Source organism: Lissotriton helveticus, chromosome 4_1 (genome assembly GCF_964261635.1).
Source record: "Lissotriton helveticus chromosome 4_1, aLisHel1.1, whole genome shotgun sequence".
In the NCBI taxonomy this organism is placed as follows: domain Eukaryota; kingdom Metazoa; phylum Chordata; class Amphibia; order Caudata; family Salamandridae; genus Lissotriton; species Lissotriton helveticus.
Window position 1 is genome coordinate 1,294,463,325 of NC_136063.1, and position 17,219 is coordinate 1,294,480,543.

General features: G+C 46.8%; 1 long non-coding RNA gene across 1 annotated transcript in view; it reads left to right on the forward strand.

Annotated features, from left to right (window-relative positions):
- The window catches only part of LOC144827497 (uncharacterized), a 262,935-nt gene extending 245,917 nt beyond the window's left edge, over positions 1-17,018 (forward strand). The window contains exon 3 of the long non-coding RNA XR_013610213.1: positions 16,897-17,018. This is a non-coding gene — a long non-coding RNA (uncharacterized LOC144827497). The remainder of the gene's footprint in view (positions 1-16,896) is intronic.
- The last annotated feature ends 201 nt before the right edge of the window (positions 17,019-17,219 follow it).

Genomic DNA, 17,219 nt, shown 5'->3' on the forward strand with positions numbered 1-17,219 from the left:
GATGGATCCAAGGTGTTATTTAGATCCAGATGTTTGGACAGGGCGATGTTTACGTGGGCCTCAGCAATTTTGGATATCCAAGGGAGCAATGAGATGGGTCTAAAGTTCTCCAGTTTGGAGGGATCGAGGGTTGGTTTTTTAATAATGGGAGAGACCCATGCTTGCTTCCAGACTGTCGGGACCGTGGCCGAGGAAAAGGATAGGTTTAGTATATGTGCTAAGGAGGGGAGTAGGAATTCAAGTGATTCCATGAAGTGTGCCGGTCTCATGGGGTCTGCTGGGGAGCCGGATTTAACTTTCTTGCAGAGTACCCTCAGGTCTTCTTGCGAGATTTCAGGTATATGCTCCAGTTTTGTACCATTGTTGGTAGATAAAGGGGGGTTGCGAGAGGCTGCCAAGTGATGCGGGAAGGATTTATATATATTTTGTACTTTGTCGACAAAATAGGATGCGAGGTCCTCACATTGCTGTGCTGACAGGGTATGGGAGGAGAGAGATCTCTTACTCTGCAGCTCATCCACAAGTTTGAACACCACTTTAGAGGGGTTGGGGCTGGAGCTAATCTCTTCCGCATAGAAGGCGGCCTTGGCGGAGCAGATTGCTTTGTGATAGAGCTTTTGTTTGAGCCGGTAGGTGGATTTATCTGTGTTGCTATATACACGTCTCCAAGTTCTTTCGGCAGTCTTACAGTCCTTCCGCATAGCTTTCAAGGTGTTATTGTACCAGGGGTTGGAGGGGGAGCTGCAGCCCCTAGTCCATTTAAGCGGTATAAGGGTGTCTAGCCCTTGAGTGATCCAGTTGTGAAAGGCAGCATAGGTAGAGTCTATATTTGAATGCGCCTCAGGATGGAATTCACCTAAGGTGGCGCGCAGGTCGCTGGGTAAGAGTTTGTGCCATGCTCTTTTGAGGTGACGGGGAGGTACGGTTCCGGTGAATGCTTCTTTGATCGGTATACTGAATTTGATTAGATGATGGTCCGTCCATACCATGGGTTTGGGCACCTCTGTTCGGGTCTCCGGTAGGTTAGTGAAGACCGGGTCCAGAATGTGACCAGCCGAGTGGGTAGCATCCTGAATCAAGGGGCAGAGTTGTAGGGCTGAGAGGTCAGCCAGGAGATTTTTGATATTAGGGTCTTGATTCCGATCGAAGTGGAGATTTAGGTCGCCTAGGATGGTGAAATTAGCCGATCTTACAACTAGGGAGTTTGCTGTTTCAAGGAGAGCTTCAGTGAACTTAGAAGAAGGGGCAGGGGGGCGATAGATGTAGAGGCCGGACAGTGAGAACTGCGGACCTATATTGATTTTAAAGTAGGCGTTTTCACAGTTCGAGATGGATTCTTTAGTGAATGAGCACAGAAATTGCTTTCTGTATATAACAGCGATACCGCCACCTCTAGTGTCTCGATTAATGGATTTCATGTGGTAGCTCTCAGGAAGCGCGAGATTGATGATACTGGACATGTCGTCATGTAACCAGGTTTCGCACATGAAGAGAATGTCAGGGTCTTCTTCCATTAGTAGTGAGATGACCTCTTGGTGGTGCTTACTGAGCGACCTTACATTGAGTTGAAGGATAGTGAGGGGGATGGATTTGTGCATAGCGGACAGGTGTTTGGGGAGACAAGGATTGGGTGTGGAGAAATGACAGGACTTACAGTGGAGGTAGGTCTGACCAAGATATCCCGAAATGATCTTACAGTTTTTTCTGGGGTTCAATGCGATAAGGGTGTCTCTGTCGTAGCGGATGGGATCCCGGATCGATTGGCCAGGGGGACAGGCGAGAGGCGATGTCTTGGCGATGACGGGCGCAGACGGGCTTGCCTTTGGCGCGCCTTCGGCGCGCTGACGGCGCGCCCGCTGCGCCCGTCCGCTGCGTGTCCGCAGTACGCACATGTTTTTGTAGGAGGGTGGGAGGGGGATGGGCGTGGCCTCAGAGGGGGCGTGGCTTCGCGGGTCGCCGGAATGGCGTCAGGAAAATGCAATCTTTCCCTCAAGTCCGCGGCAGCTTGCAGTCAGCTGCGCGGAAGAATTATGATCAGGCTATGACCAGAATAGGCGGCGAAGTGCAGTGGGTTAAAAGAATACACAAAGTAAGTGACAGTCAATTTTAAAAGTATCCTCCCGGCTTTCCGCCTCAGGAGTGCGAGTGATTACTGAAAGGCGCAGGCAGTCAGCATCTATTTAAGGCGCGAGCAGGGGGCGTGGCCTCAGAGGGGGCGTGGCTTCGCGGGTCGCCGGAATGGCGTCAGGAAAATGCAATCTTTCCCTCAAGTCCGCGGCAGCTTGCAGTCAGCTGCGCGGAAGAATTATGATCAGGCTATGACCAGAATAGGCGGCGAAGTGCAGTGGGTTAAAAGAATACACAAAGTAAGTGACAGTCAATTTTAAAAGTATCCTCCCGGCTTTCCGCCTCAGGAGTGCGAGTGATTACTGAAAGGCGCAGGCAGTCAGCGTCTATTTAAGGCGCGAGCAGGGGGCGTGGCCTCAGAGGGGGCGTGGCTTCGCGGGTCGCCGGAATGGCGTCAGGAAAATGCAATCTTTCCCTCAAGTCCGCGGCAGCTTGCAGTCAGCTGCGCGGAAGAATTATGATCAGGCTATGACCAGAATAGGCGGCGAAGTGCAGTGGGTTAAAAGAATACACAAAGTAAGTGACAGTCAATTTTAAAAGTATCCTCCCGGCTTTCCGCCTCAGGAGTGCGAGTGATTACTGAAAGGCGCAGGCAGTCAGCGTCTATTTAAGGCGCGAGCAGGGGGCGTGGCCTCAGAGGGGGCGTGGCTTCGCGGGTCGCCGGAATGGCGTCAGGAAAATGCAATCTTTCCCTCAAGTCCGCGGCAGCTTGCAGTCAGCTGCGCGGAAGAATTATGATCAGGCTATGACCAGAATAGGCGGCGAAGTGCAGTGGGTTAAAAGAATACACAAAGTAAGTGACAGTCAATTTTAAAAGTATCCTCCCGGCTTTCCGCCTCAGGAGTGCGAGTGATTACTGAAAGGCGCAGGCAGTCAGCGTCTATTTAAGGCGCGAGCAGGGGGCGTGGCTTCGCGGGTCGCCAGAATGGCGTCAGGAAAATGCAATCTTTCCCTCAAGTCCGCGGCAGCTTGCAGTCAGCTGCGCGGAAGAATTATGATCAGGCTATGACCAGAATAGGCGGCGAAGTGCAGTGGGTTAAAAGAATACACAAAGTAAGTGACAGTCAATTTTAAAAGTATCCTCCCGGCTTTCCGCCTCAGGAGTGCGAGTGATTACTGAAAGGCGCAGGCAGTCAGCGTCTATTTAAGGCGCGAGCAGGGGGCGTGGCCTCAGAGGGGGCGTGGCTTCGCGGGTCGCCGGAATGGCGTCAGGAAAATGCAATCTTTCCCTCAAGTCCGCGGCAGCTTGCAGTCAGCTGCGCGGAAGAATTATGATCAGGCTATGACCAGAATAGGCGGCGAAGTGCAGTGGGTTAAAAGAATACACAAAGTAAGTGACAGTCAATTTTAAAAGTATCCTCCCGGCTTTCCGCCTCAGGAGTGCGAGTGATTACTGGTTGTACTTGTGAGTGGGTGTATGACAAGTGTATTTGGTTTTGAAGAAGTGCATCAGATGATCACGTGAATTTTGTCATCAGTGATGTCATTTGAGATGTTATTGGTGATGTCATGAGTGATGGCACTGAGCATGTCATGAGTCATGTAATATGTTATCAGCAGTGCATTGTGGGGGCGCAAGTTATAATTAGTTCAACTAACTATAACGGGTGAATATCTCGGGTTTCATATCAGTGAAATGTCCAATTAAATATAATGTCTCTGAAACTTATTGTATTTTAGAAAATTTCAAAGCTTTTTTAGATGGTAATTTCTAAATCTAACGTTCTTAATACCTATGTTGTTTTAAATGAATTTCAAAGGTTTTTTAAATGCTAATTTGTAACTATAGCGTCCCTGAAACCTATATTGTTTTTAAGTAAATTTTAAAAAGACGTGCATACTTTTAGTAGTGAAAAACTAACTGTAACAGTAGTCTGTTATCAGTTATAATTTATCGATGATAAAAACTTAATTATCGGGGCGTGGCTAAGCCGAGCAATAAGATGGTCACTTAAGCTCTCGGCTCCGCCTACCGAGCGACTTATCTGTTGCAAAATCTGTCTATAAATGCCTAACTAAGGGCTTCTACACCGTGAATCCAGTACTGAAGGCCACCCACAGCTGGATTGAGGGTCTGTAGCGGCTTTGGCGATAACTGCGCCATCTGACCGGAGCGGGGTGATAACGCGTTCAGACTGCCTACCGGCCCAAATTACCACCAGCGTGTTGCATCGCCGGCGCGACTGCCCTTGGCTCGGTGCTGGTGCGTGCTTGGGTGTGACGTCATTCTGACCCTTGCAGAAGGTCCCAGGCTGCGAGGATGGACACCAGATTGCTGTAGGCACTCCCGTGTACATAAGGCATCAAGTGCGGTGTGAATAATGGAGGAGCAATCGGGGGCGGGATTTTAGCATCTGTTGTGCTATCGCCGACGGCCTCCACCGGAGCGAATGTGTAATCGGTGAGTGCCTGGGGATCACTCGTTGGACCCTCACCTGACCCCTGTGAGACCACTGACACACAGAGAGGGTCATGTGTCTGCCGCTGCTGCCTCACGCTTGACCCAGTGCCGACCGGGGCATCTCCTTAACCTGTGGCTAGCTCGTTAAGGGGCCCTCAGACCAGGACATTGCTGTGCCCCCCATGGCAATTGTGGGTGCCGCTTTGTTATCCTGACCTCTTGCCTTTTGAGAGCTGCCACATAGTGCAGCGCCTAAATTGCCAGAAGACAATAACGGTAAACCCCTCCCACTCGCTATCACGATTGCCTTACTGCGCCATCGGGGCGCCTTCTCGTGGTTGGGTAAGTGCGCACTCATCATTATCCAAGTGCTGGGAGGGGATTTGTGTGCGTGACACCACCTGTCAGCACCTGCATTTTCCATCACTGTACCGGCTGGAAAGAGTGGTGCCGGGCTACCCATTGGACCATCAGGGGGGCAACGAGTGACCCGAGAGTAAGTGGAGGGGTGGGGCCAATACCGAGGCGCTGTGGTGTTTTCCATCCCGCTGTCTGACTACTGCATCTGCTCCTCCTTATGGTTGGGTGAGATTTGAGGCTCATATTCGACCGGCTGTTCATCAGGCAGGGGGCTCACTGATCAGGGAACTGCAGCAACATCATACAGGTCTCTGAGTATAGGTTGATACCTGCTTGCTTCCACCTTGGTGGTGAATGCGTTTCCGGCTGTGAGATCTTGAAGGCCCTCAATCCGGAAAATTCTCAATCTGCATAGTGTGGAGAGCTGGACTTTGGAGTTCCAATGTTGACTACCTCAAATGGTGCCGATCGTTACTGATCCCCCGGAGAGTGTTGCACAAATCAAGGCAGGAGGCTGCGGCTCACGGACAGCCCTCCAGACTAAACTGACGAAGAATTCATGGGATGTAGGCCCTGGCGCGAATCCCAAAGGGGGGTCAACCATGACCGACAAATCTGAGCCCGGTGGGAAGCGAATGGAACAGACGCTGCATGATGTTCTTGAGACAATCACTACTGTCCTCACGTCACTGGAGTCGCCCATTGACTCAGTGTCCATTGAGGTGTCCCTCATTAGAGAGGATATGCGCTCAATGAACACACGTTTGAAAGACGTCGAAATCAAGTCATATTCCCTGGTGGAATACACGTCTGAACTGCAGAGAAATATGGAGGGGCTGCAGACACACGCCACTAAACTAGAAGCGCAGGTGGACGACTATCAAGAGCGCTACAGATGCAACAACATTCACAAAATTGGTGTGCCTGAACGCGCAGAGGTGCCTTCGGTGGATCTTTTCATGGAGGAGCTGATCACTACCTATCTCAAGACCACGGGACTCTCCAATTTCTTTTCAGTGGAACGGGCGCATCGGATGCCAGGGGGCTGGACACAGCCTGTGGCCCCCATCAAGGCCACTTCTTGCTAGAATCTTTAACTTCCACCATAGAGATGTCATCCTACAGGGGGCCCGGTCTGCACCACCAGTGGAATACCAAATACCAAAACCCTCAAGGTACAGAGACAGTGACGTAGCTTCATGGATGTGAAGAGCGATCTCCGAGATAAGGAACTGCAATATGCCATGATGTTTCCAGCCAAGCTGAGGGTGGAGTCGGAGGGGAAATCATGGTTCTTTACCAGTCCAGAGGAGACCTGGGACTGGCTGGAAGGCTGGCGAACGGCGGGCCACCACGCTCATCGGGCCCGGGGTGTGAGGATGGAAAGAGACGCCCCCCGGGCTGCAGGTGGTGGCTCTCCACTTCCTGACTGTGACGAGGTGACAGGTGGAGCCAAATAACTGGTCTGTATGCCTTTCCTTTGAGTGGAGTGACTGCTTCCAAGTAGACTGTGGGCCATGGGATGGGAGTCGGCTCCGACACTGGCTTCAGACATTCGCGCAATTGAGCTGGACTGCCTAGGATGGTGCGTTGATGAATATTCCTTTACCAAATATGTGAGTTAATGTGGGTATGTATCAGGCTCTTATAGATGTTATTAGTGCAAGCCCTTTAGGCTGTTAGTATCAATATCGGAACAGTAAAATTCCTAGAGTTGTGTGCTCGGTTTGGCAGCACGAACCCGGAAGTTTGGAATGGTGGGTGATAGGAACTCTGCTAGTTTGGGGGGCAGGAAGATTTGTTATAGCCGAGCAGGGAGGCAGGGTTGGGGGTTTGGGGAATATATAATGGGTCTGTGGGGTGAGGGGGAGGGGTTTGTTTTTGTGTTCTCGTTTGGGCATTGTTGTCGTGCAAGCATTGTTTGTAGTTTCGAATCAAGATTTCAACCACAGTAGACACGGTATTAACCATACTTTTATTGACCATAAAATTCAGCACTGTAGGAAACTCCACACGTGTACACCCCCCTGGCTTGCTCCTCCCAGGAGTATCTTATGTCTCTAATCCCGACTGATGGGTACCTCTAATAGATAAAAGCTTGCATTGCTCTCATGGAATGTGAATGGGTTGGGGGGACAGAATAAAGAGAGGGGTTGTCCTTCAATTCCTGAAACGACACGTACCGGACGTCGTGTCTCTACAGGAGACCCACCTGTTGGGCAACGGTTGTAAGGCCCTGTCATGAAGGAGTTTTAAAATGGTGGCTCATTTGGCTTTTAGTTCAGGCTCCCGAGGGGTGGGGAACCTTGTTCGTAAATCCTTTCCCTTAACTATTAACTCGGTCCGCGAGGACCCACTGGTAGATTTGTAGGCCTGTTTGTAACTTAGGAGGGAGCCATTTTCAACTTGGTCTCAGTGTACATTCCACTGGGCCTTCACACGTAAGCCTTTATCGATCTCGGCGACCTTCTCCTAGGCCTTCCCAATGGTCGTTTACTGATTGGTGGGGATTTTAATTCAATAGTCTCGAACTCCCTGGATCACTGGCCCCAGAAAGACCTTCCGGTCTTTTGCGTAAGCGGATCCATAGCTTCTTGGGTGCATTGGGACTGGTGGATATCTGGAGGTGCCTGCACCCAGAGAAACTTCAGTATACACACCTATCGGGTCCCCATGGCACCATGTCATGCATCGACTATGTGCTAATGCTTACATAACATCTTCATACCGTCAAAGAAATACAGCACCTGGCCAGGGGCATATCGAATCACTCCCCCATATTGTGCAGAATAGAGGTAGGGAAGCCCTCGGCTGACCGCGTGGCACCGATTAACACGTGGTATCTCATGACCCCCGCCATCAGGGATAAAATTCTGATTGAAACTGATTTGTATTTCCAAGAGAAACTGGGGTCAGTCAGCTCCTCCATCTCGCTTTGGGAGGGTGTAAGAATGTTATCCGTGGGGTGGTCCTGGGGCAAATTTCAGGGCAACACAAGGAAAAGGCGGCCGCAGTGATGCTTATTGAGGGTGAGGTCCTGTAGTTGGAATGCACAATTAGATTGCACGACAAGGAAGAAGTGCGTCAACAGCTCCACATTAAAACAAAGGAACTCTTGGACCTAGCAATGGATGCGGCTAAGGTACAATATCGGGCTACCATTATCAGGATTTACGATGTAGCCGACAAGGCAGGCAAACTGCTGGCCTGGCTAGATCGGAGAGACAGGGAACGGCGTGTAGTGGCTGAAATTGCCATTGATTTCCATTCCAGCAACACGGCTCCGCAGGACATAGGGGATGCATTTGGTAATTATTACCACAACCTGTACTCTTCCACTATGTCCCATTCGGAGGAAGAGGCTGCTTCCCTCTTGCATGATATTTGCCTGCAGTTGGTCACAGAGGAGGAGAAATTAGACTTAGATCAAGACATTACAGCGACCGAAGTGGAGAGGGCCATCCACGATCTACGGGGGAGAAGGTGTCAGGCCTTAATGGGATTCCTATAGAATTGTTCAAACTAAAGGTGGGCGTGACTGCCCCCTTTATCACCACCATCTTCAAGGAAAGTAAAGAGCTATGAATTCTTCCTGAAGATCATAGACTAGCCAATATTGTTGTTATCCATAAAGGGGGAAACCCGCCGACCAGTGTTCCTCATATAGACCCATTTCGCTCCTGAACTGCGAGGCTAACTTTCTTCCAAAGTCCTCGCCACTTTTTGCTATCTGGTCTCCCCAATTTGATTCACCCAGAAAAATACATCTCTCAATCTCCGCAGACTGCACGCGGTGCTATGTAGAGCAGATACAACTGTGGTATCCTTGGATTCTGCTTCCGCCTTTGACACCATAGCATGGCCATCCACGATCTACGGGGGCGAAGGTGTCGGGCCCTAATGGGATTCCTATAGAATTGTTCAAACTAACGGTGGGCGTGACTGCCCCCTTTATCACCACCATCTTCAAGGAAAGTAAAGAGCTATGAATTCTTCCTGAAGATCATAGACTAGCCAATATTGTTGTTATCCATAAAGGGGGTAAACCCGCCGACCAGTGTTCCTCATATAGACCCATTTCGCTCCTGAACTGCGATGCTAAGTTTCTTCCAAAGTCCTCGCAACTTTTTGCTATCTGTTCTCCCCAATTTGATTCACCCAGACCAATACATCTCTCAATCTCCGCAGACTGCACGCGGTGCTATGTAGAGCAGATACAACTGTGGTATCCTTGGATTCTGCTTCGGCCTTTGACACCATAGAATGGCCATACATGTTCACTGTGCTGCGCAAGCTAGGATTTGGTCCGGAATCTATTACCTAGGTGCGATTATTGTTTTGTAAACCATTGGTGCAAGTAATTGTAAATAATCAGAAGTCCCCTTTCTCCTCTCTCGGTCGGGATACTAGGCAAGGTTGCCCCCTGTCCCCGCTCCTCTTTTCTTTGGCCTTGGAGCCCCTCACAGCCTGGATCACCAGGACCCCATCATTCGAGGCCTCAACTGGGCAAGTGGATGGGAGAACCATATATCACTATACGCAGATGATATCCTGCTCTATCTAGCTTCCCCGGCGAGGTCCCTTAACGTGGTGATGGATCTAATTCATAGCTTTGGCAGGTTCTCTGGCTATAGGATCAACTGGTCAAAATCGGTCCTCCATGTCCTTAGTGGGCAGAGACCTCGACTTCCCCGGGGGTGTCAGCTGAAGTAGGCCATTGATGGCTTCGAATATCTGGCGATCTAAAGACCTGACGTTATTCTATGACACTAACCTCCGGCCACTGTCCTCCTCAGACGAGCAGCCCTATTCAAGATGATGTTCCTCACTGTCTTTTGTACGCGTTACAAAACACACCCCTACTGGTTGTGGCTTCCTACTTTAAAGAGTTGGAGAGCGCTGTGCAAGACTTGCTGTGGGAGGGTAAGCCACCCTTCATAGTCACGTACATGCTCAAACTGGGATGGTTTGATGGCAGCATCGGAGTCCCGGACATGAAAAGGTACTTCTGGGCCTCACACCTTGCTGCCATCAACCAATGCACCTACAGGCGACATGGCGATCCGGCATTTCAGATTGATCGATGGCTCCTCCCGGGGGGTGGGTTTACGGGAATGTCTTGACCGGCCCCACAAAACACACTGTGCACGTATGGAAGGAAGACACAAAAAGCCTGGGTTGGGAGGGTAAACCTACTTGGGGTTCAACAAATGGGATACCATTGGTATCTCCAGGATCGAAGACCTCTGGAGATCCGGGAACGTCATACCGTTTTCACAATTAAGACATGAGTACGAAATGGCCAGCTCCAAGCAGTTTAGATGTTTTCAAATTTGGCATGCACTACTATCGGCTCTCCCCAAGGGTACAGTCCTCCCTGACTCCTCCCCTTTGAAAGACAGTATTTTAGATGGGGATCTGACGGAAAAGGCCATTTCCCTCTCTTGCAAGAAGCTTATCAAAAATATGATCGATCCCTTAACACGGCTCACAGTCAAATGGGATCACGATGTTGAGGATGGAGGACGAGGAATGGCGAGCCGCGGTGGCTTCCCCCGTGAAGTGGCCATTTCCTCAAGACTTTGACTGGTTCAGCTAAAAATCCTCCCCAGGACATATCTGTATGGACCCTCACTAGTCCATATGGGATACGCCCTAGACGGTGGGTGTGCACGGTGGTGCGGCCAAGAGGGCACCTTCATTCATGCACTTTGGGAATGCAATATAATTCTGAAATTCTGGGAAGGGATGGCATCAATGATGGAGGAGGTGATGGGGCGGCAGATATAGTGCAATATAAAACTGATATTGTTGAACATATGGGACACCAATGATCTTACAGACAAAGAGAGGACATGGGTCACGTTGGACTTCATGGTAGCAAAGCAGAATATTGCATTATTGTGGAGGGCTCTGACCTCACCGAACATTGCGGACTGGGCCAAGGACATGGACTGGTGCATGGTGACTGAGATACCTATTTATGTCTCCAGGGGCTGCCCTAAAAAGTAGTCACAAAGTTGGGGGCCTTGGAACACCTTCCGGGGAGAGATATGTGAACCACCAGAGGGTCAGGGGGAAGAGATTTTTAATGTTGACTAACGTGTTTATCCCGATATCATCTATGCTGCAGAGGGGAGCAAGGATCATTGATATGCTATAACACTGTGTGCTAATGTCTGCATATGAAATGCAGTGTCTCTGATATTTATTATTCAACTTTTTAATAAAAAGAGTAAAAACAAAAACTTAATTATCACTAATAACATATATGTGTGGAAAAAGTGTGACGCACCAGCTATGATACCTGCCTTCGAACAACAGAGTTCACAGTTTGATTCCTAGCTCCGGCGGCATGTTAGCCCACCACTATGTCACTGTGGGCAATACCTTGCTTAATCTTCCCGACGCCCCCGAGCGCCGGGACACCTCTCTGGACGTAGCTGTACGCTTTGCGACTGCTAGCATTTTTTAAATTTAAAAAAATTGTGATAAGAAATATTAGCACGTATTATTTTTGTCTTCTATTCTGAACAATATTTTTTATATGTCTTCTATTTAGAATTACGGCAATTAATAGATGTTTTTATTCATGAGAAAGGAAATAACACAGTGTGACGTGTAACAGTTTTGAAGCTCTCCTACTTATGTACAGATTGTGCTGCTTATATGTGTGACGATCAAAATCGAAACCTTTCCCTTTTCGCATTTTGCAACTTTTCCCAACATGTGCACAAGTTAAACAGTTAAAACGTGAGCACGTGTCAACAGTAAAACGTGACATCTAAATGGGCGGAGCCGCATGTTCCTTCCATAGACTACTCAATAACCTAAAAGTATATAAACCACACCCATTGATCGATTTGTTTTGTTTGAGCGAGTTATTTACGCTTGTCCATTCTATGATCGAGGTTCAGTTTTCCAGCGTTGGATTCTTCTTTTGAGACAATAAAACATATTACGGAGTTGTAAGTTGTTTGATTATAGCATAGTAGATATTTATAATACGTAGCTATTGATGAATATGTAAAGACTTGTATTTAGCAAAAAGTGTTATTTGTTGTTTTTGCCATTTATATGTAACGTCAGCAGCTTTTATTCAGAAGTACCCAGAATAGAGAAAAAACACTGTTCCTTTTCTGGCTCCTTTGAGGTCATATACTGTGACTATGTACATTGCAATAATCAGAGTATAGCGCACCTCAGAGGTGTTGGTTACCCGTTGATGTGAAGACTAAAATGTATATGTAATGTGAGCAGCTTCTGGTTCTTATTCTGTTTTCCTCCTGGGATCATATAGTGTGAGTATGTATATTGTAAATATTTGTGCTATATATGCTCTCAGAGGCATGTCCATTCTGTGATCGAGATTCCATTTTCTACCGTCAGATTCTTCTTTTGCGACAACAAAACATATTGCGGAGTTGTAAGTTGTTTGATTATAGCATAGTAGATATTTATAATACGTAGCTATTTATGAATATTTAAAGACTTGTATTTAGAAAAAAGTGTTATTAGTCGTTTTTGCCATTTATATGTGACATCAGCAGCTTGTATTCAGACACACTCAGAATAGAGGAAACAATAGAGGAAACACTGTTCCTTTTCTGGCTCCTTTGAGGTCATACACTGTGACTATATACTTTATAATATTCAAAGTATAGCAGATCTCAGAGGTGTTGGTGACCCGTTGACGCAAAGACTAAAGATTTATATGTAACGTGAGCAGCTTCTGGTTCCTATTCTGTTTCCCCCGGGGTCATATACTGTAAGTATGTATATTGTCATATTCACACTATATATGCTCTCAGAGGCGTTATTGACCCGTCGGCGCGAAGACGAAAGATTTTGAAGTCCCGGGGAAAAGAAGCTTTGAACATATTCACCACTGTAAAACATTGCGTCATTGATCTTGTTTTGTGTTCTTAACTTTATTTTCCTTTTGTCTGGCATCAGTGACACTGTGTATATTGTACTACAGTGTCATATTTTTATACAAGAGGAGTTGGAGATCTGTTGGCGCCAGGACTAATCTGGAATACAGCTTACTGACCTTTATAACTTACTTGATCAGATATCTTTACTGTGAGAATATTTTTCGAAATAGCAGTTTAAAAAAAGATGGTATGCATAGATACTTTCTTACTGAATGCCTTTAAATTATATTTTTGTATTTCTCTTTTTCTTTGTTGTGGTTCCTATTCTCCATCTCCCTATGGAGCATAAAGGGAATAGTAGTGTATAAGATACTACCATCCTATATGCTCCTAAAGGAGTACATGATCTGTCAGTGGAGCAGTGAGCGACCTCTAAGCACTAATACAGAACTTTCCAGAGTTCTACAGAATAGAAATTGTAAAAAATTAGAATTTTTTTTGTGGTGGTCCTTATTTTTGTTCTCCTGTGTATATTTTAATACTGAGACTTTATAGTAGATAAAGGGCGTTGGACATCTATTTATTTCCGTTAATAACTTACTACCTCACAGTTTGTAACACCGCTAATGTTTTATGAAATAGGAGTTGCTAAAAAGAAAATTGTATACATAGTGCTGCATTTAATGTTTTGATGAAGCGTACATTTAAATGTAACATGACCATATTTGTGTTTGACTGTTTTTACTTGTTATTGTTGTTGTGACATGATGTAGTGCAGGAGCGTTTGTTGTAGCACTTGTATTCTACTTTATCTAAAAGTAACTGATGCCCTCTTATATTAACAAAAATATGCTGCAACACTTTTACAAACTATAGGCCTTAAAATATAGCCTGCGTGGAAAAAAGATAGGTTATGGCCACGCTTAAAGGATACCTGATGAATTGCGTTTTTCTTTGTTACCCCTTCGATATATACTGCCACACTTTCCTAAGAAAGTATGTTTGTGATTGCTTAATAAAAACTGTTTCAAACCTGGACTGAAATTTCTGCAGCACAACCACACCTATTATTTTGCTCAAAGGAAGTACCACTCCCCGCGCTAGAAGTAACCACAGCACTATAAGTATACATTATAAGTAAGCATTGCTCCCGAGAAGTAGAGAAGTAGCCTACTGAGAACCTTATTTAAATGAAGACCCCAACAGCATGCTTTGTTTTTGCAACCCCTTCCTCCATTTTATAATATTTGCTCCAAAGATATAGCACTCCCCGTCAGAAAAGTAAACACCACATTATCAGTAAATAGTGCTTTTGTGAAGTATCCCACCCACAAACTTAATAAAAGGAAAACTGCAACACACGCTGTTATTTTCCGGCCGTGATTTGTAGGCCCCATGCAAATTATATAAATGGCCCTTAAAATATATAAAAAACATTTTCTACCTTCACAGTCCCTGTCCACCACTATGTGACCACTGTACAGACTTAATGGTGTTCCTACCCTCCTCTCTACTACTTTTTTTCCCGTACTCCTTTAAAGTGCGTTACAAAATGGCTTTAAAAAAAAAACAGTCAACCGTTCCGGGATCTCGAGCAGTGGAGAAAACATGGCGGCTGGCTAGGTGCGGGTCGCGGGTGTCAGGAATAGCGGCGGTGCGGCGGCGGTACTTTAATGCCCTGCACGGGCCGGGTATGAGTGTCTGATGGCGTGGAGATTAGCGGAGTACCGTAGGGGGTCTTTTTGTGTAGCCTCTTTTCCTTGCAAAACGGGATAGAACGGCGGCTTCAGCAGTGCATGGCGGCTCCGGCTGCTAGTGGCTTTCGGATCGGGAAGGAGGTGGAGGTGGAGTCAGGAGTGGAGACAGAGCTTTGCTGGGAGAGAGCAGCGTTTGCACTCATCAGAGTTCGTCGCGCTGCTTCCTAGATTTTGTTTCGCGAGGAGGCGTTTGTGGAAGAGGCAGGGATGCACTAGCTTCTGGTAGAGAAATTAAGGAGAAGCTCCCGCCTTTTCCAAACGTGGAGGACGTCTTACAGGACTTAGGAGGTACAGTGGAATCTGCGGGCATTTTAAATTCTGATTCACTGTCTTCAGCAGGTTGGAAGGGGGTCTCCAGGTACGCTTTGAGGAACGCTGGGAGGGGCGGGCGGTCAGAGAAGCTGCTAAACACGCACAGTGGTTTACCCATCGCAAGTATTGAGTGGGTTTGTGTGACCAAGGCTAAGAACACAGTAAAGAAAAATAGTGCACAGGGCAGTAGGTGTATCAGGTTGGGGAAGGTGGGCCCACTGGAGCGTAGGATTGAGACAAAACCCTCTCTCACCTCATTTTTTAAAGTCGTGCCAAGGACTCTGACACTAAAGGGAGAGTCTCCTTCTAATTTAACCAACACAGCAGTAGCTCCTAATTCTAATCAGGCTAGCCTGACCACGAACTGCACATTTGAGGTCGACCGGATTATGGGGCAGGTACATTTGTTGGACTGTTCTAGGCATTTGAGCCCTAATCGCTTTCAGGTTTTCTCTTCAGATATGGAGGATGCTGGGCAGGCCATGCAGGCTCAGACAGATCCAATGAGAAGTAGAGAGGATAGTATAGAGCAGCTTTCCCCATCCTTAAATGCAGGTGTTTTAACCCCAGGAGGGATCTCAGAGATTACGAGTACCCCGAGCCTTTCGGTGGATGAGGCGGATAAACTTAATCAGTTGAGCTGTCATAGTAAGGAAGGGTCTGAGTTAAAACCCAAACTAGCGTATGGGGATTTTCCAGTTATTGCTCTCTTGAAAAAATTAGATATTGACATGCATAAGGGGTTTGAGGTGTCTAAGCTAAATCAGGAAGACATTAGAGCTGCTTGTAGCCTGTTAGAGAAAAGATTCGATGCCCTGACTTCCCGCACAGACGTTTTAGAGGCAGAAGTTAAGGATCTAAGGGAGGTTGTTATGGTTAATTATAAAGAGTTATATGCTATTAAGAGCAAGGATAGGGAACACGAAGAGAGAGTAGAAAGATTGTAAAATATGCAGAGGAGGAACAACTTGAAAATGTTAAAGCTGCCAGAAGGCAAAGAAGGGGCGGATTTTAAGAAATATGTAGCACAGCTTCTTAAGACTGAACTGCAGCTGGAGGAGAGTGAGGAGGAGATTCTAGGAGATATCCAGAGAGTCCAGCGCGATCCCTTCAGGTTGAACCCGAACCGTCCAAAGCCCAGGAGGATTTTGATTAATTTTTTGACGTAAGGTTTGAAAGAAAAGATCCTGGCTGCTGCTCTTAAGAAGAAAATGTCAGAACCCAGCTCACCTGAGTATCCGGTCAGTTCTGCTGGATATTGAAGACTGTCCAATCCCACCCTGAAACCGCTTGCTCCAGCACACTAGTTATTCACAGTGTACAAAGAACCAGAAGCCTCAGGGGAGGGAAAAGTGGATAAAATAAAAAAAATAGAAAGACAACACTGTTCCTGCATTTTCTACTGCTGGAGAGTTGAAGTAATCTGTGACTCACTCAGACTTCTCGGGAATCTGGTGCCTAATAAAAACATACACAAGAACAGGTAAAAATCAACCTTTCCCTAACGATGTACTTGACCTTTCCTTCTCTTTTTAGTTTGTTGTTAAGTACCTCTCTAATCCTGGTCTCTAGCCTCCAGGCTGTTGTATTTTTCAATGCTCTGGGATGTTTCTTTTATTCAGTGAAGTTTCTAGAAAACTAAATTGAATATTGTGGTCAGGGTTACATGCTCTTCCTCCTATAACTAAAACCAGTAATGCTAATGAACACACTCACTTGCACACATCCCCAGGATTTCTATAAAATGGATTCTGTACTTTTACATCAAAGTACTTTAAACAATTAAAGAAGTTCCTTAAATAACTGAATGACTTGCGGTTAAAGGTTTCTCAGTTCCAGTCTCTAAATTCCAAGGATAAACTGTGTTTCATTCAAAAAGTTCCAAAGTTCGTGTGCAATTCCTAAAAAAAACAATGTCCGGTTTTCCTTTCACCAAAATGTTTATGTAAATCTTGAGAGAGTAGACAATAATTCTTGCCGGTAAAAGATGGGTTTGAACTTACTTGGTACTCGAAGGGGATTTTGTTCACTCTGACCTTATTCTGTTTCTTTTTTCTTGCAGGTGGATGGATTCGTTTGGTTCAAAGAGGAACCGGGATTTCGAAGAACCTGAAGCCAGATGATGAAGAGTCTTTGACCGTGCCCACGGAAGCCGATGCAGGTCCAGAAGGGAGCAGAAGCGCCAGTGCGGGAGGAGCCGTTCTCAGGTAAGTGGGAGAAAGACGAGCACAAGCGCAGAGTGAAGCTCGGGGTGGCCTTTTATAGACAGGGCTGGGTGTGGTTCTCACGCGCTGCACGTTGTTCTGGAGAAACATGCAGAGCTTCGGTTTTTATGTAAATTAGGACGAACACGAGAAGGCTTTCACGTTACCTATGGAGTGGCAC